Source organism: Pseudophryne corroboree, chromosome 1 (assembly GCF_028390025.1).
Source record: "Pseudophryne corroboree isolate aPseCor3 chromosome 1, aPseCor3.hap2, whole genome shotgun sequence".
NCBI classification, from domain to species: domain Eukaryota; kingdom Metazoa; phylum Chordata; class Amphibia; order Anura; family Myobatrachidae; genus Pseudophryne; species Pseudophryne corroboree.
The window spans coordinates 211,887,600-211,911,686 of NC_086444.1; positions in this window are offsets into that span (position 1 = coordinate 211,887,600).

Below are 24,087 nucleotides of genomic sequence, written 5' to 3' on the forward strand. Positions count from 1 at the left end.
AATGTAGATGGATGGATAATATACTTATGGATGACGAGTGACGACACAGAGGTAGGTACAGCAGTGGCCTACCGTACTTCTATATACAGTATAATGGACCTGGTGGACACTGTCAGCAGACTGCTAAACTAGTACTACTAGTATAAAGAAAAAAAGCCACCACAGGTATACAATGTAGATGGATGGATAGTATACTTATGGACGACGAGTGACGACACAGAGGTAGGTACAGCAGTGGCCTACCGTACTGCTATATACAGTATAATGGACCTGGTGGACACTGTCAGCAGACTGCTAAACTAGTACTACTAGTATAAAGAAAAAAAGCCACCACAGGTATACAATGTAGATGGATGGATAGTATACTTATGGATGACGAGTGACGACACAGAGGTAGGTACAGCAGTGGCCTACCGTACTGCTATATACAGTATAATAAATGGACCTGGTGGACACTGTCAGCAAACTGCTAAACTAGTATAAAGAAAAAAAGCCACCACAGGTATACAATGTAGATGGATGGATAGTATACTTATTATTATTAATGGAGGACGAGTGACTGATGACACAGAGGTAGGTACAGCAGTGGCCTACCGTACTGCTATATACAGTATAATGGACCTGGTGGACACTGTCAGCAGACTGCTAAACTAGTATAAAAAAAGCCACCACAGGAGTGTTTTTCAGGCAGACAAACGTATACTGGTGATCACTGTCAGCAAAACTGTGCACTGTACTCCTGCTATAGCTGCTCCCCAGTCCCCACAATTAAGCAGTGTGAGCACTCAGCACAGATATATCATGCAGCACACTGAGCACAGATATGGTATGGAGCATTTTTTTCAGGCAGAGAACGGATCAAAAAAAAACTGGTGGTCACTATCAGCAAAACTCTGCACTCTACTCCGAGTACTAACAGCTGCTCCCCAATCCTCCCCACAATTAATAATAAAACAAGCAATCAACTGTCTCTTCTACAATTATAAATGGAGAGGTGGCCAGCCACGTCCTCTCCCTATCAATCTCAATGCACGTGTGAAAATGGCGGCGACGCGCGGCTGCTTATATAGAATCCGAATCTCGTGAGAATCCGACAGCGGGATGATGACGTTCGGGCGCGCTCGGGTTAGCCGAGCAAGGCGGGAGGATCCGAGTCTGCTCGGACCCGTGTAAAAAAAGGTAAAGCTCGGGTGGGTTCGGTTTCTCGGAAACCGAACCCGCTCATCACTATTGAAAACTGGTGCAATTATCAATACTTTTGATATATTTTTTCTGAATTTGGTCTACTATATCTGCTTGTGTTTTATAGTAATGCCTCAAAGACTCAGAACCATCTTTAAACATATTTTGCGAATGTGCCTAAGCCATTTCTGGACTGTTATGAGCAAGAGGACCAATCACAAGCTACAACCAATAAATTGAGGGCTATGATGGGACTCTGGATAGTCACATATTTTCCTAGCTGGTAATGCATATTTAAGAACTTACTTTAAAATAAGGTGCTCATTTCCTTCCCACCCTCTCTCCTAAGTCAATTGGCATGGCATCTGCCATACAACAAATTAAAAATAGTTTCTGCTTACTGCCATATCTATAATGACTCGTGGGATTCCCACACTACACAGTCACTGATTATACTTAACTTGTGGCTGATGCATAAGAAATCTCTAGGAAAATGGCACCAGGAATGTTTTCACAATTGTAGTAGAGAAATCACCAGTAGAATGGTGTGAGATATGTGCTGTCACAGTGCCACAGTCTACACTGCACACGCACCAGCGTGATGGGGGGTTGACTGCATGCAGACCCCTTCTCTCATAAGACACCGTTAATATGTGATGTTATTTATTTTATAGCTACTGCAGAAGCAGCAGAACTTTCTGGTTCTATGGCATCCTTATATTGATAAATTATCACCTATAATCAGATTAAGGTTATTCTAGATTGTTTGTCATTCTACCCATAATTTTGACTAAAAAGAGACAATACTATTAAGATTTTTATGTAAAATGCGTCTAATGTCATCTACAGCCCAATTACCCGTTTTGCTGATCCAAACTGATCGGGAAAAATCACCATAAATCAGCATTTTTTAAATCCCTGCTTTGCCAATCCCAATAATATTCTGGTCAGAATCAGCAAATCGAGGATTTCCAACATGATGGATTTCTCCGATTCCCCAACCCAGGCATCAGGAGAAGGGGCAATGGGCCCCAGAACATTACATGAGCTCCCAAAAGGTTTAGTCGACTACAGAAAGTCCTCCGTTGATAATAGCACTCATATGAGCATGGATCCATTATACTGCCAGCAATTTTTCAAATGAATTAATTTGGCAATCTGAGGTATATTTAATCCTACGCTATATTTATACTATTAATCATGTATACGGAAGAAAATTCCCCATCAACAAATGGATAAGGCAGTTGTTTATCTGGCTGTATTTTCTTACACTTGTACAAATAAACTCAGTGTGCGCTTTAATAAATAGAGCCATGTGTGTCTGCTTTAGCTGTTCACTAAACCTGGTATTCAACCAGTGTGTTTTAAGAAGACTTTGTTCTGTTATATATCCCATATAGAAGTCTTTATTCTTTTGTTTGACTTTTACACACCTGTTCTTGTAACTTTTCTGCATAAGTCAGGAATTTAGAACAACAACTTGTGATCTCCTTCCGCTTCATTACACATTTGATGGCTTCCTGTCTTACCCAATACATGACTTGTTTCTACAGGATATTAATGTCCAGGTTTAAAGTTTCTGTCTAGAAGCCTCCTAGCCCAAACAAAGATGCATTTGTTAGGAAGTGTCACAGGGCAACATGTATCAGATGAATTACTCAATGTTACTTAAGAAAGAAATACACAAAGCAAAGGCTACATCCCTATAGTAGAGGTTTTGGTAGGGTGAGTGAAAATAGGCTCTTTGATTTTTTTTCCCTTTAAAACATCTTCTCTTCTTCCTTCACCTATTTGTGCAACATTTGATACGATGTTTTGCTGTGTCATTTTGTATGACTTTAATTAATATGAGGGGCAAAGAATAAAGGCAACCACCCTCTCACTGAAATGGGATTTCAAACAAAGATTCCAAAGCTTCTTTGTTATTGTGTCCCTGAAAGACTTGTGTGTAATTTGTTTTATGCTACACCAATCAAAGATAACCTGTGCACAATTGATTACAGGTTTTTGTGTCATTTTAATTACATGTTTTTACACACTGATCTGGTTACCAGCTGGAAACAAATGCAACTGAGCCATCTCTGAGCTTTGTTAGTTTGCTTGCTCGCACAGATAAAGTATGGAGCTATTAGTGATCTGCCATCAGTTTCAAACAATCGTATCAGTTTAGTGCAGATTCCATTTCATTCGCGTCTATTTTATACAGTAGGTCAGGAGATACGTTTGTTACAGCATCACTAATGAAAGTAAAATAATCTTGGCTCATGTGGTTTTAGAGGAAGAAAAAACCCAAACAGAATGAAAACGCCACTAGCAATATATATATATATATATATATATATATGAAAAGACAAATAAAAATAGGTGCCCCCTAGTGTAGTAACATACTGAATAGGTGACCTTCACCAAAAATAACACCTTATGTATGGGCGGTGTACCGTTATTGGTGGTATTCCAACCACCTTCATGTAGAATATAGGGGCAAATTCAGTAAGAATCGCAAGTAGCGATTTGTACGGAATTTTTGCTGAGGTGCTGTGGGTGCATGCGCAGCGGGCCCTACTGCGCATGCGCCCGCATTTTCTGTGGGGGGGGGCGCAGAAAATGTGATTGCCTCTGCCTGTCATTCAGGCAGAGGTGGTCGCCGGGCGGGAGGGGGGCAGCAACACTCCATTTTCTGGGAGGAAACGGAGCATTGTGGGGGCGTGCCAGCCATAACGGTGGGCTGGTACGAGCAAACGGGGGCGTGTTGGGGGTGTGGTCGTGGCGGCTGTGTGACATCACACGCAGCCGCAGGAAAAATGGCGCAAGGACTCCTGCGGCCGCAGCTAAGCTGCGCCGGCAGGAGTCATCCTTCATTTCTGCTAACAAGCAGAAATTGCGAAGCGAACGCAATTTCTGCTTGTAGCAGGGGGAGGCTACGGTCAGCAGAATTTGCTAACCTTACTGAATTGGCCCCATAATCAATATAATCCCACGATTCTGGTGATGATGCTGGTACTGGTGTATTCAAAGCTCTTGGGTGTCTCGGCAGATGCTCAATATACTCCACCAAATGCAAAAGATAAAAGCGGAGTGGACAATAGTGTAATATGTTTTTACACAGAATTTATTATACAAAGATAAAAGTAATTGCCCGTACAATATAAAAAATTGAAAACAGCTTATCTGGAATAAATGGTCTTAGTCCATAGCCTGCATCACTCAATGCAGACCATGGACTAAGACCATTGTCCACTCCACTTTTATCTTTTGCATTGGGTGGATCGTGACATTAAACATATTTGTCTTTCTGTTTCAATATGTTCACAATGCACCCAGATACTACCTAACGCATCTGCCAGCCAGCGAGTACCCTTGCGGCCAGCGCCATCTTTCCATTGATAATTTTGGAAAGATGGTGTCATGCATTTGAAGCAAAGACTCTAACTGTGCCAGAACCTTTGCTAACTTTGGCGCATGTGCCATCTTCCCAAATATAACTGGGAAGATGGCACCGGCCACAGAAGGTAAACCGGAGCGCTACACGGAGAAGGGGGGAACCACTGCACACGGGACCTACCGGACGATAATACTCCCTTGAAACAAAAGAAGAGTGGAGGGTTCACCTATTTGGCGCAAAGCAGTCCTGTACACTGAGGTGTCAAGATAAATGTCACCACATTTATAGCAAATTGGAAAAAAGAAATGTAGACATCATATGTGTCACTAGGCGCTAAATTACAAAATATATATAAATCGCAAGCACAAATTATGTTCAATGTTACGTTCCTTTCGTATTCAAGGGAAGAGATGATACAGTCCTTGGTAGAGATTTGATAGTAGATAATTCCTCTCAGTTTTTCAATGGTTCAACAGAACCCTTTTAGATTCATATAAAAGGAACAAAAAGCAAACAAACAATGTGTAGTTCTGTTTTGTAACAGATAAATGGAATAGATACAGATGTAATCCTAGAAAAGTGATAGATGGGCATACCCCACTCACAGAAAGATGGGTAAATATAAACACATCAGGGTATCTTTGCTATACACGCCAATGGACCTTTATGCATTTATCTCAGGCTTAACACTCCCAAATGGAAATAATAAGAGAAGGCAACTATGCGTACCCGGCACTCACATCGAGGCTAGAATGGGAACTCTTATAAAGAGTACCCCAACTCACACGAAATTGGTGGTGTTGACTCCTATCAAGGTATCTTTAAGCTGTTCTCTGCTGACAAAAAAAGCTCCACCTTTAATTTTATTCAAATATGTCTCAAATTAATTTGTCAATAAAAAAGGAGGGTTACAGTAGTTTTCCATCAGTCCAGCAGGTTCATTTGATTTTTTTAATTAAATGATTTTTTTTTAAAAAACGATACATAAGTAGGATGGGTACACAAAACATCCAAAGTTCCAAAGACAAAAAATAAAAAAAATAAAAATTCCAAATAAAAACAGTATTGATGGATAGGCCATCCATTAAAAATGTCCATAAGATGTAGGATTTAACTTTCCAGCTACTCACAGTACAGAAGTCGATGCGTTTCGGTCATAAGACCTTTATCAAGACATGTCTGCACTGTGACTAGCCCTGATATTTATTCTACAGGTAACCAATAGATCATACATCTCTTTGCGAACATGGTGATATAGCAAAAATTAGAGTAAAAGCTCTAGAACAGATCAAGCTGACAGCAAGGGGTGGTGATCGTTTCAATCTCCTGTGTAGGAGAGAAGCTTTCTGGATTTTCCGTTTAAGGACCCTTGAACCATCAGGCCTTAATGTAAATATCGAACTAAATAATATATAGCATCCCTTGTACCTAGGTATCTACTATCAAGTTTTCTCTTCCCTTATGTATGCTATGCTATGTGGTTGGGATTACCCTAAATCAAATTGCAATAATGGTATGACAAAACATGCTATGTAACAGTCCTCTTGATCAGCAATAGTAACCAATTAGTAGTAATTATTCTGATTAAAAGTATAGCTTATAAGATGGGCACCTCATTGTGGTCTTTTACTAAATTGATGTTGTAAAATACGATTATAAATGATGTATTAATTTAACATAATTAATTAGCTGCTGGCTTTTTAACTAAAAAATGAACCTAGACTGTTTTAATTAGAGTCAGGAGTTGAAATCAATGACCAATGTGATTGCAACCAATCAGGAGCTAGTAATTAGAATAAATAGAGATCCCACAGACAAACAGACATACCTCTGATGAAACCGCCACCCCAGTAGGCGGAGAAATGCGTCAGGTGCCCGGAATACGACTTTGGAGCGCAGGTGGAATGCACTGGAAGCCCAGAAACTGGAAGTCGCGGCACACAACCGCAGACGGCATCCCGTGGCAGATTGGACTCAGATTTACACTCTTCAGCCGCAGGCAGCGGCCGCCCACAGCACAGATTACAGTCCTGGACTCTGCCACACAGCACTAAGGTACTGTCTGTGCACATCAACCGCTGCAGCACGGGCAGGAGTAATATACCGATCAAACTGTGGGAATTGTACATCAGCCATATAGGCATTCGGTTGGCAAACAGAAAAGGTGGGACAGCAATCTTACTACAAGAACTCTCTCACCACACAGTGGACATTTTATCTATACCCTGTAACCTGGTGAAGTATGGCTGTTTATACTAACAACTTAAGGTTGCCAAAACTATACTAACTTTGCTCCCATGATACACACTTGTGTTGCAACTAACAGCTATATGCTGCACTAACCCAACTTATTAATTAACCAGTCTATTAATTATTCAAGGCAGTACTGTCTAGTTTTTTATATGTTCCTATGTTGAATATAATGTTGTTTTTAAGGTGAATTCACTATTGTGTTATATTGAACTTTTTTTTAAGAATAAATGGGTATTTACCAAACCAGCAGCAGAACTAATATTTTCTAATTGAGCGCCCACACTAATTTTCCTAAATTCTTTATTACTATTGGTGGATACCCAGATCCACCCTGTGTGGGCTGCCAGTAGATTATTACATTCATAATTTTTAATTAGCGCCCACTTTTTTTGTTGTAACCAATAGAAGAGTAGCAGGAAATTACATCATCAATTAAATGATGGTGAATATAAAGATTCAGAAAACAGCACATATACATAATTTGAAACATTCAACAGACCTATTCTAAGTTGAAAAACATAGTAATAAAATAGATAGCATCTTCAAATAATAAATTAAGATGATTAATACAGTGATAATCCATCCGAAAGAACGACAGTGCAAAGGATCATGGGGAGTGTGGTAAAGCACTTTGTCTCCCTTGACCATATAAGGCGTTTCGCCAGATATGACATAATATTGTAGTCCATTTAGACAGCTGATGACAGACATCCAGATATCCCGGTGATTTAAACAGAAGTAACGGGCTGGAAATGACGTTGTGGGACTTTGTATCCTAGGAACCGATCCCGGCATCATGGGAGATGTAGTTCCTGGCTGTGATGTTTGTCAAAGCGGTATCGCAGCCGATCTGTGGACAGTATAAGGATTTTCGTCAAAATAGGATGCTGTGGTCAAAACGGGTTCATTATAGCGCTGATCAGGCAGATTCTGCAGAGCGCTTCTCAAAACTGCAATTAAGGGAATGATCCCTTGACGATGCTGATAATAATAGATAAATAATAGGCAGTTAATATGCTGACAAAACATCTTTGAATGTACAAACTTGCATATAAGCGCCTGATAGTGAATGGCACATAGTAGCTTCTGATAATGAATGACATATAGGGTACTATTCAAATGATATATCACTCCCAATCTCCCTTCTAAAGTGATCTCCGTTATTGCGCATATTGCACCCATAGTAATATGGTTTAGTTGCGTAAAGGGTTGGACGCCCTCGCTACTACGGGGGTAGCGAGCTGAAATTATTATACCATGCCCGTTAGCAGAAACAGAACTGGGGTGGAAGGGGGTGAAAAGAATTGAATACCACCCATAGTGTCATAATGTGACACGTAAAGCACATCGCAGCATCCAATAGATAGCATACATAATATATGAAGTGCATAATGGCTTTCAATAATAAATAACACATCGCAACTTCTGATATTAAATGCCACATAATTAACAAAATGAAATAGGAAACTTAAATTACTTAGAAGGGTAACAGCTTATAGAAACCATTTGAGCTCAAAGTCACAATTGAGACCTCGGGGACTCAAAGTGTTATAAGAATAGATATAGCTCACCTCAGATTTAGCAAGTTGAGATGTTAAATCATTGCATTTTACTGTATATTAACCTTAATCTGTTTAATGCTGTAAAAACCAACAATTTCACTCACTAAGCAATTGTGTTTTAGTTTAAAATGTGCTGAGAGAGAGTGGGTTGGTAAACCCTTTCTGATGTTCCTTATATGCTCACCAAGGCGTATTTTTAAATTCCTAGAAGTATGACCGATGTAAAACAAATTGCATGAACACTTAATGGTATAAATCACATTTTTACTGTCGCATGTGATGAAGTCTTTGACGGTAATCACTTTATCGTTAATAGTGATACTTTCAATTTTACTCTTCTCCTCGCTTTTGATGTTTCTACACCCTAAACAACTACACCCTAAACACCCTTGTTCCTTTTATATGAGTCTAAAAGGGTTCCTTGGACCATTGAAAAACTGAGAGGAATTCTCTACTATCAAATCTCTACCAAAGACTGTATCATCTCTTCCCTTGAATACGAAAGGAACGTAACATTGAACATAATTTTTGCTTGTGATTTATATATATATTTTGTAATTTAACACCTAGTGACACATGTGATGTTTACATTTCTTTTTTCCAATAATACTCCCTTGGCCCCTGCTTTTCTCAGGGCCTGGTTGATACAAGCATAACCCTGATTGGGTTTTTACATCCAAACACTGCTCCACTATATGTGCATTGGGCCTTGTAAATGCCCAAAAGAGGAAGACTGTGGGCCTCCGGTAACTTGATGTGCATCACCAGGCCCCAAAAACATTTAATATGGGGTTTGGTGATTGGTAGTTACAGCCTAGCTTACAGTCTTGTGCTTTAGTATGATCATAGTATTGCATTGGAATGCATGCATGCATGAACAAGCTCTATTCCTGGTGAGTCCTCGATTCATACTAAATAAACTATATCAGTTCATGCAATATATGACAAATATTATCAACTTTTGGAAAACCTGGAAGGAACTTTCACTTCTCAAGTCAATGTATTCCCTTTCATATGCTATGCATGGTCACTTTAAATACTCTATACAGTTACTTCAGAATACAGCTTTTTAAATAATTGGTGAAATAATATTATTGCATACAAAGACAAGGTTGTAGGTGCACAATTCAAACACTACCAATTGATTAATAATAATCATTGCAATACAATTTTTGCATTTTGAGTGAGGTTCTTCGCATAGTTATGGCCATAAATAACGGCTTGCCCACCAGCGTCCAGGTGACCTCATTAACTGGGCAAGTACCTAACATGTTGGAGGTGGTACAAGTCCAGGGCGTGGGACTGGACACCCCAAACCCAAGCAGCTGAGCAACCCCAGGGCAATACCATGGTAAAAAAATATATAGTGAAGATAGTTAGGTTAGTGAGAGAGGCTGCTGAAAATCAGCAGTGGTAAAATAGTGAGAGGTAAGAAATGAAGTAGTGAAAAGTAAAGTAGTGACAAGTGAAAGTGGAAAAAGAGTTGTATTGAAACAACACACACAGTATGGATGAAAGGAAATACGAAATTAAGTGTTCATTTGTGTTGCACATGAGGCCAATCACCCAGTCGAGGGAGACCCATGCCCCAAAAATCCACCCCCCATCTGACATTCTAATATACATTTATGCAGGACTCACCTTGCTCTGTATGCAGTCCAAAAAATGTCCGAAACCTAATTAAAACCAATATATAGGACAGGTGGGCATGGGTGCTACCACCAGGCAGAAGGGGTCTCTGACCTTCTACTGTGTATGTAAAGACACAGCATTAGGTATACAGGGGAGGGATGCTGGGGTGCACATCGGTAATAAGTAGTATAACCTGTCAGTACTGCATACAAAGACAAAAATTATTTTATTGCAATGATTATTATTAATCAATTGGTGGTGTTTGAATTGTGCACCTGCAATCTTGTCTTTGTATGCAGTACTGAAAGGTCTCCACAGGGTCGCACCTCTCATTATTAGTGTGCACCCCAGATTCTCTCCTCTGTATATGAAATAATATTACTGTATCCTATTTTTTATTTATAAACTATGTATTGTAAAATGATTATAATTGGTTCTATTACCATCCTTATAAACACAACTTATTTGCCTACAGTCTAAAACAAATTTTACACATCACTATTTGGATTTTATTTAACTGTTTTGTTCAGCTAACCAGCAGAATATTATATTAAGCATAAACATACAGCCTAGGAGGAATTTCCTCCAGTAAAAAAACACAGCATAGAATTTTTATTGTCTCATGACAACTAAAATAAGAAATAAAATGGAATAATGTTACCTATGCTAAATGAGATTCCCTTTGTTATGTGCAGTTATTATGCTATGGCTGCAATCAACATTGTTGAAATAACTTAAAGACAATTCTTGCATAATTCTGTAAATTAATTCTAGAAAGAAAGTGGAAGCGAATCATAAATAAAATATATTTGACATGGGACTCAAGCCAATTTCTTTCATATCAGTTACACAAACTACTGATTTGTCACAAGGAGAAATGTGCCTTTGAATCTCAGCCAAGGCCCCCAGGCTATTTCATCTATATTATCAGCCACAGTCTCTATGAGACCATTGGGAGCAGGTGTGAAGTTACTCAATTTTATTGAGTTAAGTGCTTCATGGCTTTTGAAGCAGAGGTACAATACTTTAATAAAAATATTGGTCTGTGAAAACACACATGCATGCACGCACCTGCTACTGTCTTTCTGTTGGGGTGTTATAGCTGAAAACAGTATTTCTCTAGGAAATGAAAAATTGACTATACAGTATTTCAGGTGTTTATTGGAATGAAACCTACCAAAGATTTAACTATAATTTTCAATCCACATGACAAAATCTCAAAGGCTGGGGTTACAAGATTACCAGTTTAAAACAGAACATACAGAAAATATGGATGACTCCTGGCTTCATTACATCTGGTTATACTGTATACATGATGCTTGAATATACGGTACCAAGCAGTTACAGTATACAGCAGGTATTTCAATATACAGTATGTCAGATGGCTTACCCAGTAATATTTCTTATCTGCTAAGTCTGCACGGATGTTTTATCCTGGTGTGCTTGCAACACAATGTTCTCCAACAGGCAGTGAATTATATTCTAAGACTATATTAACTATTTAATAACTTAAAGTGACTATACACTACTACCCTTGATTTGAAATATACATGAAATGGACGAATAATTGATAATTACAGTCAGCAGACATTTGTTTAATTTATTTTTAGCTTACACTTAGCTTTACTTTTCTCACTCACTATCTTTTCAAATTTAGCGTTTTGCTTCTATAATATTTATAGATTTTATTAATAAATAATAAAAATTATGTTTTAGATATATAATAATAGGGGCAAATACTCCCCACCAATTGGAAGTGCAAATTATGTAGAAAGGAAATGACTTCCAGTTCCTATAAGGGCTCCTGTGCATTGAAGAAACAACTTCTCCTTCTTCTTTTCCCCTTTATTATGATAATATTGTTATGACTGTGGTTTTTGTGAACCCGGCGTGTTAGTGAAGTCGGTGCGGGCGACTGGAGAACTATGTGTATATTAGGCTGGTCTGTAGGAATCAGTGAGAAGGAGCAATCCCTGACCGGGGATCGAACCCGGGCCTTGGCAGAGGGAGCCATATCCTGACCACTGGATCACCAGGGACTTCGTGTTGAAAGCAGGATGGTGAATGTATTGGTGCGATTGAACTGGATATACTGTCACAGGAATAGGTGCTTGTGTACTCAAGGTTACTATGAAATAGGTTCTCTGGAGTTGCGCAGAACTGGAAGGAGAGCTGAAGACGTTGTCCCGGACTGGTTACCGGTGAGACTGAGAACCGGGCTGGTTACCGTTGACCAGGCTGTGTACCGGTATACTGGAACGCAACTGTAATCTGGGCTGGTATCGGATATAACTGGAAACGCAACTGTAAGTAGAACAATGACTGTGGCTGTGACTTTAAGACAAGGCTTAAGAATACTGTGGCTGTGACATTAAGACGAGACTGGAGAATACTACGGCTGTGGCTTTAAAACGAGACTGGAGAATACTGCGGCTGTGGCTTTAAAACAAGACTGGAGAATACTGCAGCTGTGGCTTTAAGACAAGACTGAAGAATACTGCAGCTGTGGCTTTAAGATGAGAAGATAGAATACTGCAGCTGTGTCTTTAAGACGAGACTGTGGAATACTGCAGCTGTGGCTTTAAGATGAGACTGTTGAATACTGCAGCTGTGTCTTCAAGACGAGACTGGAGAAATACTGCAGCTGTGGCTTTAAGATGAGACAGTAGAAATACTGGATATCAATGGTAACACAACTGTAATCCAGACTGGGTAGCAAAAGAGCAGACTTTTACAGGAACCAAAGTACAAGTGTTACCTTTAGGGAGCTCAGGTTCTAAGCTCACACATAGCTGTGTGTGTGACATAAGGAACTGTCAGCATCTGGAACTCAAGTCTCCTGACTTATACGTCCTGGTCCTTGGTGATTGGTGAGCAGTGTCAGGTGATTCAGAGAGTCTCAGGCTGGCACAGGATAGGACAACTCTGGGTCAGGTGATCAGACACTGTCACCTGAGTACTCCAGATAGGCTCTGATGTGGAGTGAGGCCAAGCAGGCCGAAAGAACACTGAAGCCTGAACTTCTGCAAATGAACAGAGGATGCTGGCTTTTAGGCCTAAACTTCAGATTGCTGAATTCAGATTCACACAGAAGGTTAATCATCACAGGTGGAGCTCGTTAACTCTGCACTCAGGAAACTCATGGTACTGACAAGCTGTTTATCTCAGTGAGAAAAAGACACAGGATCCAGGACAGATAGCAGAGGTAAGTCACCAAATATGAAAACTACAGCCAGGATCGTGACAAATATGGTGTTATCAGTATTACTCCTTTTACAGAATAGGATCAACTCTGAATTTAAAATAAACTAAGTCAGAATGACATTGGGGAAACTAACAACTGTCCACAGTCAATATCACACAACTGAACTAAGTGAGTTTTGGTGTGGGAATTACAACTCCTTTATCTGATTGGTTCCTTATGATCACGATTTGCATGTGTTCCTGACCATTGGCTTATATCCTGACTTTGTACCTGTGTTGCCCACTCTGGCCGCTTATCTGACCCCGATTATGATTTGGCCATTTAATTGCCATTTGGTTTATTCAGGTGCTTGATTAGGTGGCAAACCTGGTTCTGCAATCTCTGTGTATTTGCCCCAATAGTCCACACCTTCCTTGTGGGAGAACACTTAATTTAGGCGTAACACCTTAACTGAGCCACCATCATTCGTTAGTGGCTACGTGGGTTCACAACTAGTTTGAGAGAACCCCCGTATGTAACACAAATTAACTGTGTCACGCTGCATAAATACAAAACATCAGGATGTTATGGGAATGAAGTGTGATTGAATGAGATCAGCTGACTGTGACACATGAGGTCTGATTGCACGTTATGACAATGCCAGTGTTTCACTGCGCATGTACTTGATTGTTTTCAGACAGAGTTGCATTAGTGACTTTAGGTGCACACACAGAAGTGTATTGAAAATGTATGGGGCGTTCCTGGGTGGTGACTATTGAGATGCAGTATGAAGGCCAATCTTATTGCTGAAGTAGTTGCATACACACACACTTTATCGCTCACATTGGAGGCCATACTCAGATGGAGAATCTGCAACTAGCATAGGGCTTGTACACATCTCGGTGGTGCAACCACCACCAAGCGGTATTTGAGCATCTACAGATACTCAAAGTTGGCAGCTCAGTCCTTGCACATTCTGACACATTGCTGTGCACCTTAAAGTCACAGACGTGCGACCGGCAAAGAAGTATACACAGATGCAGCTGCGTCTGACTCAATATCAGGCCTTTAATACAAGGTTTGCCCAAGAATACCCCATTGCTTTCTAAATTTTTACAATGTGTCACAGTTTAGTCTGATATATAGTGAAGAACTGCTGACAGCACACATTAAAATCCCCTTCTAACTTTTGAGGATGCATCCATTAAATCTTCATAAAAACACATTAACAAAGCTGTTTTAATTAAATACAAATAATATGTGCTATGCGTTGTATGAAGAGTCTTACAAATCTTCTTTTAGCTTCATAGCATTCAAAGCTGAAATTAAATCAAAATGCATGGTGAAAACTTCAATAGAACATAAATCTATTTTCCCTAAACCAAATTTACCCAAAGGTCAAAGACTAATCATTGCTGAAACTTTTTAAGTTATTCATTTCATTTAAGTGAATGTTTTGGAATGTGTAATTAGACTTACTATAAATATTCATAAATTGAAGCAAATACAACACATTGTTCTAGAAAGCAATATGAAAATTATCTCTGTTAATAATAGAAAATCCTTCAGTTAGTCAGATATTTCCAGGCTACTGAGCCATTAACACTTACAATTACATAAATCAATCAAAACTATTGAAGCATTTGTCTGCACTCCAGGGCATGAGGACACTGAGAAATCAAATCCCCCCGCCATGTATTTCATCAAGTCCTATTAAATTGATTTCAAAATTGAAGTTTTGAAGTAAGCACACATCAAATACTGTATGTGCAATGATTGAAATGTCCTAGGAAGTATTGAGAGTTAATTGATTTTAGAGCTTGCGGTATTTTATATGCATATTTTTTCATGTAATGAAATCTATTATTGCTACTTCAAAGCTGATGGTATGTCCATGGCCACACACACACACACACACACACACACACACACACACACACACACACACACACACACACTCACCCTCACCAAAACAGACTTGGATCGATAGATCTATCTATTATTATTATTATCCTTTATTTATATGGCGCCACAAGGGTTCCGCAGCGCCCAATTACAGAGTCTCTCTATCTGTATACTGGTTCTATATATCTTCTGTATCTATCATCTACAGTATGTGTGAAAATCTAGGACGGGATAAAATGCCGTCTGATTTGGCCGAAGGTGTGGGTTGCCGTCCGAACTCTGACTTTTTTATTAAAGCAGCAATCATTTACAAGGCAAAACTATGCCATATAAATTAATTCCGCTTTAAAAACATCCGAGTACGTCTGGCAACCCACACCTCCGGCCAACTCAGACTGCATTATATCCCACCCCTAAAAAGAGAAAAACGTATATATAGACTTACCATACTATCCCTTTAAACCAGGACACTTATGATTTACAGAGGACCTGTTGCTGCAGACTTCAAGCCTGCATTTCACCTGGTTTTAATTAGCAGCAGAACCTGTGTAATCCTTGAACAGGGCCGCCATCAAGGGGGAGCTGGGGGTATAATTGTCCCGGGCCCGGCCACTCTGACAAAGAAAAGAGTGCCCGAGCTGCTTATACCGCCTGCCAATATTTACGCTGCTGTGGAATGGGCCCCCGTTCGTCTCCGGCCCCGCCTGCTGCTCGTGATGCCCGGCGCGTCAGTACAGCAGACACTCAGTACTCCGTATTGGATACTATTGTATATGTCCCTCCCAAAATGGCCACCGCCCTTAGAGGAGACAGTTATTAAATATGCTAGAGGAGGCGGCGGCCATTTTGGGGGTTACATTCTCAATAGTATTCCATACAGAATACTGAGTGTCTACTGCATGTGGCGGACGATGGGCATCAAGAGCTGCGGGCATGGGAGGGGGGTAAATGGGGCCCATAGATAGCAGCTTCTCTTGAAGAGGGGGAAGCCATGAACAGCGGCTGGCAGTGGCGGCCAGGTAGGGGGATCCTGGCCCTGACGACGAGCAGAACCCCTGACAGGTACAGGGGCATAATAAGTTTTCATGGCTATGTGTACAGGAATTACATATATGTATATATATATATATATATATATATATAGAGAGAGAGAGAGAGAGAGAGAGAGAGAGAGAGAGAGAAACAAAACGTTCAGCACTCACCAAAATGAGCACACTTATCCTCATAACATCAATGAATAAATGATGGGGGTTTAGTTAGTGAATTGGCCAACTGGTGAATTCACTAACTAAACCCCCATCATTTATTCATTGATGTTGTGAGGATAAGTGTGCTCATTTTGGTGAGTGCTGAACTTTTTGTTTCTATATTTTTTAGTATGTGGCCATGGGCTACATGCACCCCACCCTATTAGTGGCGAGTGCGGATACTGCACCCCGCTTCTGGGGTGGCGAGTGCTGTGGTTTTCTATTTGCTAGTATATATATATATATATATATATATATATATAAAACAAAACAATCCTTGTTGCGCTTTACCAAGGTATTCCTTTTATGATATACCTTTTGAATGTGATTCAAAAAATCACGTTAAACAAAAATAGTTTATTAATTATCTTATGCTGCTACCTCAAATAGAAGCACCTTGCCAATATGGGCCTAAGAGAAATAATATAAAGTAGTTTTATTTGAGGATCTTTGTACTCTTCAATACCTCACAAAGTGGGACTTGAGGCAATAGAGAAGAGATTATTGGAAGACCTAAGAAAGGAACTTTATTGTTAATAGTATTATTTTCATTTTAAATCACAACTATTTCAAATTTGAAGGACAGTTTTTTCTTCAGTGTCAAGGTACGGCTATGGGTACAAAATTTGCACCTGCTTATGCAAATTTACTGATGGGAGAATGGAAACAGAGGTTCATATATGATTCGGAATATGAGACAAGTAATATTAAATTATATAAAAGATATATAGACGACCTAATATTAATTTGGTCGGGAGATTCAAAAAGTGTTGAGAATTTTGTAGAGTATATCTATTCCAACACGTTCAATTTAAAATTCACATATTAGACAGATCTAAATAGTATTGACTACCACTTAGACCTTATGTTAGATGGCCTACCTTCGGAGAAAATAAAGACTTCCATGTATTTCAAAGAAACGGATGCCAACAGCTATATTCCAGCAGATAGTTGCCATCACCCAAGATGGAAACATAATGTACCTTATGGTCAATTTTTGAGAATTAGAAGAAACTGCAGTAATGACAAACAATATTGGGATCAATCAGATCGACTCGCAAAAAGGTTTTTGGAAAGAGTTTATCTTAGCGAGGGTGAAAACTATATGTTATATCTGTAAAAGGGAATGGGCTATTAAAAGTCTGAAAGTTGTCATTGCTATTTTTGATGAAAACCTGTTTTGTGAAAATGAATTCTTTAATATTTTAGCAATTGTTTTTACTGTATTTTAATAAATGAATCTTTATATATGAATACAGTGGGTGTGTGCATTAAGGTAACAACAGTCATTCCTCAGTTCATATTCTCTACTATTCTAAGTGGTTTTTAACCAATTGAGACATTTCTAATTAATTATAGCACTCCTCAAATAAAACTATTATATATACAGGTTGAGTATCCCTTATCCAAAATGCTTGGGGCCAGAGGTATTTTGGATATCGGATTTTTCCATAATTTGGAATAATTGCATACCATAATGAGATATCATGGTGATTGGACCTAAATCTAAGCACAGAATGTATTTATGTTTCATACACACCTTATACACACAGCCAATATCATTTTAGCCAATATTTTTTTATAACTTTGTGCATTAAACAAAGTGTGTCTACATTCACACAATTCATTTATGTTTCATATACACCTTATACACACAGCCTGAAGGTCATTTAATACAATATTTTTAATAACTTTGTGTATTAAACAAAGTTTGTGTACACTGAGCCATCAAAAAACAAAGGTTTCACTATCTCACTCTCACTCAAAAAAGTCCGTATTTCGGAATATTCCGTATTTCGGAATATTTGGATATGGGATACTCAACCTGTATATATATATATATATTATTATTATTATTTTTTCCTTTATTTGATTTTTTTTTGGTGATGGTGGTGGGGGAAGAGGGGGTGCCCAGCCTATTATATCAGTCCCGGGCCCCACAAATTCTGATGGCAGCCCTGTCCATGATCATCCCGGTTTCGAGGGATGGTATGTAAGCCTACATACTGTATATGCATACATGTATCCTAACAGAAAGAAAAAATTCTTTTGCTGCGCCTGTGTATAATGATCTATTATAAATAAATATAAATTGAACCTGGATCTTATGGCGTGGGGAAACACGTTCGCCTCTATAAGGAGATGTGCAATACTCCTATAGGGTTAATAGAATTATAGAATAAAAATAGAGGCGCTCATGAAAAACACACCCCAAAATGTCACAGGTTCAGTGTCAGCCAAGGAATAAATCAAAAAGTATAAAATATATGTATTTATTAATAATGATATAGAATACTATTTCATAATGGATAATTCACAATTAATATTCCTTATGATTTTAGCATGATTTATAAGATACAGAGGTTTAAAAATTACATGGATTATCTGAATCTTGATAGTATATTAATATACTTAAGAAATCACTGAACTGTACAATTCAAAAAATATATGTATCAGAATGTTGCAGTCTCTTTTAGAAACACTGTTACCACAGCTGCAGGACGTGATTTATGAATATGTCACATTGACTGCACGTATTATTGATAGTCAACATAGATTGATATGTGAAATACCTCTCCACAAGGGCTGGTGAACCCGAGCGTCCCCGGGTGAGTCCAAAAGTTGCCCTGTAGATAAAGCTGGAGGGTACGTTGGGTATCTGAATCTGTCAGCCGACAGCACGGTTTGTTTGATTACCTTACTTGTTCCACCTTGCAAGTGCTGTGCAGGTAATGGTGAGCGGCAGATGTATAGCTGCTGGATCGGGTGATGTCTTAAACCCGGGTGTGTGTATGTTTTCCTTCCAAGCTACTGGGACGTGCACCGTCCGCCGGTAGAGACCGCGGTGGAATCACTGGAGATGAATGCCGTATCCGTGCGGCGTCTGTAGCTGATCGTGTGGCCACGCAGAGAGCCGTCCACGGCTGCTGTTGGTAAGGCCGGATAAGGTGGCTGTGGCCTGAATGCGTCCTGGATACAAGTGTTCAGTGATTTCAAAAAAAGGGGAGGAGTCCTGACGCGTTTCGTCACGTGACCCGTGACATTACCTGCACAGCACTTGCAAGGTGGAACAAGTAAGGTAATCAAACAAACCGTGCTGTCGGCTGACAGATTCAGATACCCAACGTACCCTCCAGCTTTATCTACAGGGCAACTTTTGGACTCACCCGGGGACGCTCGGGTTCACCAGCCCTTGTGGAGAGGTATTTCACATATCAATCTATGTTGACTATCAATAATACGTGCAGTCAATGTGACATATTCATAAATCACGTCCTGCAGCTGTGGTAACAGTGTTTCTAAAAGAGACTGCAACATTCTGATACATATATTTTTTGAATTGTACAGTTCAGTGATTTCTTAAGTATATTAATATACTATCAAGATTCAGATAATCCATGTAATTTTTAAACCTCTGTATCTTATAAATCATGCTAAAATCATAAGGAATATTAATTGTGAATTATCCATTATGAAATAGTATTCTATATCATTATTAATAAATACATATATCTTATACTTTTTGATTTATTCCTTGGCTGACACTGAACCTGTGACATTTTGGGGTGTGTTTTTCATGAGCGCCTCTATTTTTATTCTATAATACATGTATCCTACCTGCAGAAACAACAAATAGGTACCTCCCAGGTGTTTGGCTACTGCTGTCTGAATAAGCTACCTCATGGTGTCATGTATGTGTAATGCAGGGCTAACCAACATTTTTCTTTTTGGGTATCAGACTTTCAATATTGCCAACCAAAAAAAGATTCCAGAGTGCCAGCACCATTACAACATACAGTACACAAACATTTACAAAAGTAATAGATATGTACTTAATATTAAACTGGTTTCCGTGTTCTTCCTGTTTTGAAACTAGTTTGCTTCGGTTAGGTTGATAGACAAAGACCTGCTTCAGAATTATGTGAGCCCCAAGCTTTGCTGTATTTGCAGGCCATGCTTGTTTTCTCTTTGAAGATGGTGTAACGTGCCAAAAAAGTATCTTCTGTGAGGGAAGGAGGAGGAAGACTAAGGGAACACAGGAGCTGTATTTCTATCTATGGTCATATTTATTGAGCTACAGTATTCCAATAACTGTGCTATTTTATCTGTGTCATACCAGTTGTCAGGTTCATGTTATACACCTAAAATGTCCAGCAGCATCTCACTGAATTACAGTGCATCCGGAAAGTATTCACAGCGCTTCATTTTTTCCACATTTTCTTATGTTACAGCCTTATTCCAAAATGGAATAAATTTATTTTTTCCCTCAAAATTCTACACACAATACCCCATAATGACAACGTGAAAAAAGTTTTTTTTGAGATTTTTACTAAATTTATTAAAAATAAAAAACTAAGAAATCACATGTACATAAGTATTCACAGACTTTGCGCAATACTTTGTTGATTCACCTTTGGAAGCAATTACAGCCTCAAGTTTTTTATGAATATGATGCTACAAGCTTGGCACACCTATCTTTGGGCAGTTTTGCCCATTCCTTTTTGCAGCACCTCTCAAGCTCCATCAGGTTGGATGGGAAGCATTGGTGCACAGTCATTTTCAGATCTCTCCAGAGATGTTCAATTGGATTCAAGTCTGGGCTTTGGCTCGGCCACTCAAAGAGATTCACAGAGTAGCCCTGAAGCCACTCCTTTGATATCTTGGTTTTGTGATTAGGGTCGTTGTCCTGCTGAAAGATGAACCGTTGCCCCAGTCTGAGGTCAAGAGCGCTCTGGAGCAGGTTTTCATCCAGGATGTCTCTGTACATTGCCGCATTCATATTTCCCTCTATCCTGCCTAGTCTCCCAGTTCTTTCCACTGAAAAACATCCCCACAGCATGATGCTGCCACCACCATGCTTCACTGTAGGGATGGTATTGGCCTGGTGATGAGTGGTGCCTGGTTTCCTCCAAACATGACGCCTGGCATTCACACCAAAGAGTTCAATCTTTGTCTCATCAGACCAGAGAATCTTGTTGCTCATAGTCTGAGAGTCCTTCAGGTGTATTTTTGCAAATGCCAGGTGGGCTGCCATGTGCTTTTTACTAAGGAGTGGCTTCCGTCTGGCCACTCTACCATACAAGCCTGATTGGTGGATTGCTGCAGAGATGGTTGTCCTTCTGAAAGGCTCTCCTCTCTCCACAGAAGAATGCTGTAGCTCTGACAGAGTGACCATCGGGTTCTTGGTCAACTCCCCGACTAGGGCCCTTCTCCCCGATCGCTCAGTTTAGATGGCCGGCAAGCTCTAGAAAGAGTCCTGGTGATTCCAAACTTCTTTCATTTATGGATGATTGAGGCCACTGTGCTCATTGGGACCTTCAACGCAGCAAATATTTTTCTTTAACCTTCCCCAGATTTGTGCCTCAAGAAAAGACAAACCTGTCTCAGAGGTCTACAGACAATTCCTTTGACTTCATGCTTGGTTTGTGCTCAGACATGCACTGTCAAGTGTGGGACCTTATATAGACAGGTGTGTGCCTTTCCAAATCATGTCCAATCAACTGAATTTACCACAGGTGGACTCCAATTAAGCTGTAGGAACATGTCAAGGATGATCAGTAGAAACAGGATGCACCTGAGCTCAATTTTGAGCTTCATGGCAAAGGCTGTGAATACTTATGTACATGTGATTTCTTAGTTTTTTATTTTTGATAAATTTTCAAAAATATCCCAAAAACTTTTTTCACGTTGTCATTATGTGAAATTGTGTGTAGAATTTTAAGGGGAAAAAAATTAATTGATTCCATTTTGGAATAAGGCTGTAATATAACAAAATGTGGAAAAAGTGAAGCTCTGTGAATGCTTTCCGGATGCACTATAACCTCTGAACTGGGTATAAAACATGCTCATTGGGGGTCATTTCGAGTTGTTCGCTCGTTATATTTTTTTCGCAACGGAGCGATTAGTCGCTAATGCGCATGCGCAATGTCCGCAGTGCGACTGCGCCAAGTAAATTTGCTATGCAGTTAGGTATTTTACTCACGGCATTACGAGGTTTTTTCTTCGTTCTGGTGATCGTAATGTGATTGACAGGAAGTGGGTGTTTCTGGGCGGAAACTGGCCGTTTTATGGGTGTGTGTGAAAAAACGCAACCGTTTCTGGGAATAACGCGGGAGTGGCTGGAGAAACGGAGGAGTGTCTGGGCGAACGCTGGGTGTGTTTGTGACGTCAAACCAGGAACGAAACTGACTGAACTGATCGCAGATGCTGAGTAAGTGTGGAGCTACTCAGAAACTGCTAAGAAGTGTCTATTCGCAATTCTGCTAATCTTTCGTTCGCAATTTTGATAAGCTAAGATTCACTCCCAGTAGGCAGCGGCTTAGCGTGTGCAAAGCTGCTAAAAGCAGCTTGCGAGCGAACAACTCGGAATGACCCCCATTGTACTGAATAGACTCTTTTCCTTCTCTCCACCCAGCGATGCTTATTTTCAAAGTCCTAAATTGCAGATGCTCTGCCCATTCACACCTTCTTTACTACTCATCTCAGAGCTGCTATATCTCCTCCCTCACACCAATAACACCAGGGACGCAAAGAGGCACATGGGAGACACAGGACCAGGCAAGAGACACACACAGAAGGAATACAGGAAGATGGAGAATGATGCAAAGTACACAAACACAAGGGCACAAGGAGAGCAAGGAAAACATGCTAATAGGAAAACAAAAGCATGGGACCCCTGAGGTGTGCATTGCTTCTTTGTACGCTTTTTGTGGTTATTTATTTGGTTATTTATTGCTTCTATCAAGTGGAAAAAGACTAAAGATGGTGTAAATTTGTGCAAGTGTAATTGTGAAAAGGTTCAGTAATGTATCCTAGGAATCGTACAGAAATACGCTAATATACTGCGATATACAGGACTTTTTACCCTGTGTTTCCTGATATTGTATGTAATTTGTATCTTGATTACTTTAATATACAATGCTGTGTAATCTATACTGCATACTGTATAAATGTAAAAGCCGTCACTGACTGACTGACTGACTGACTCATCACTAGTTCTCTTACTTCCCGAGTTAATTTTCAGCTTTAGGAAGCTGAAATGTAACATACGTATTCTTCAGGTGGGAAATAGGAAAACTACGTAATTAGAATTGTAATAAACCTCTTCTAAGGGGATGAACAGGGGATTGACATAATGATGTCATCAGGGCCGGCTCTACCATTAGGCAGCTTTAGGCGGCTGCCTAAGTGCGCCGGCTCCTGGAGGGCGCCACTAAATTCATCTAGCAAAAATCTGAAGGATGACTCTGTGTGCAGCCTCCTCCTTACACTGCACTACATGCTGCTGCAGGTCTAATAAGGTGCAGCGTCGCTATCAGGCTGTACCACAGAGTGCCTTAGCGCTTCCTCCGTGCTAACAAGTGTAACGTCATGTCATATGAAGGCGGATGTAACTATGGCTCCCCAAGGGGCGCCCCCACGGCTGCTCCTCATAGTCCTGATGCAGGCCCCTGGATCCCGACTCTCCAGCAGCAAGTAGCATCTGACTACATGTCTGCTCCTGCAGCGTTGCTGTAATGCTGCTGCTGCCTGTAAGAGGAGCCATACCAATTATGAGGGAAAACAAGGAAACAACTATTAGGTAAGTAACCCATTGGGGTTTCTGCAGGACCACAGGCAGTACACATCTTACAGCCTGGTAGGTGGTTTGCACTTGTAAACCGTATAATAGGGAAACACAGGCACTGGGGTACAATACAGTACATATGGAGGAGGGGGGGCAGTAATTAACTTACAGAT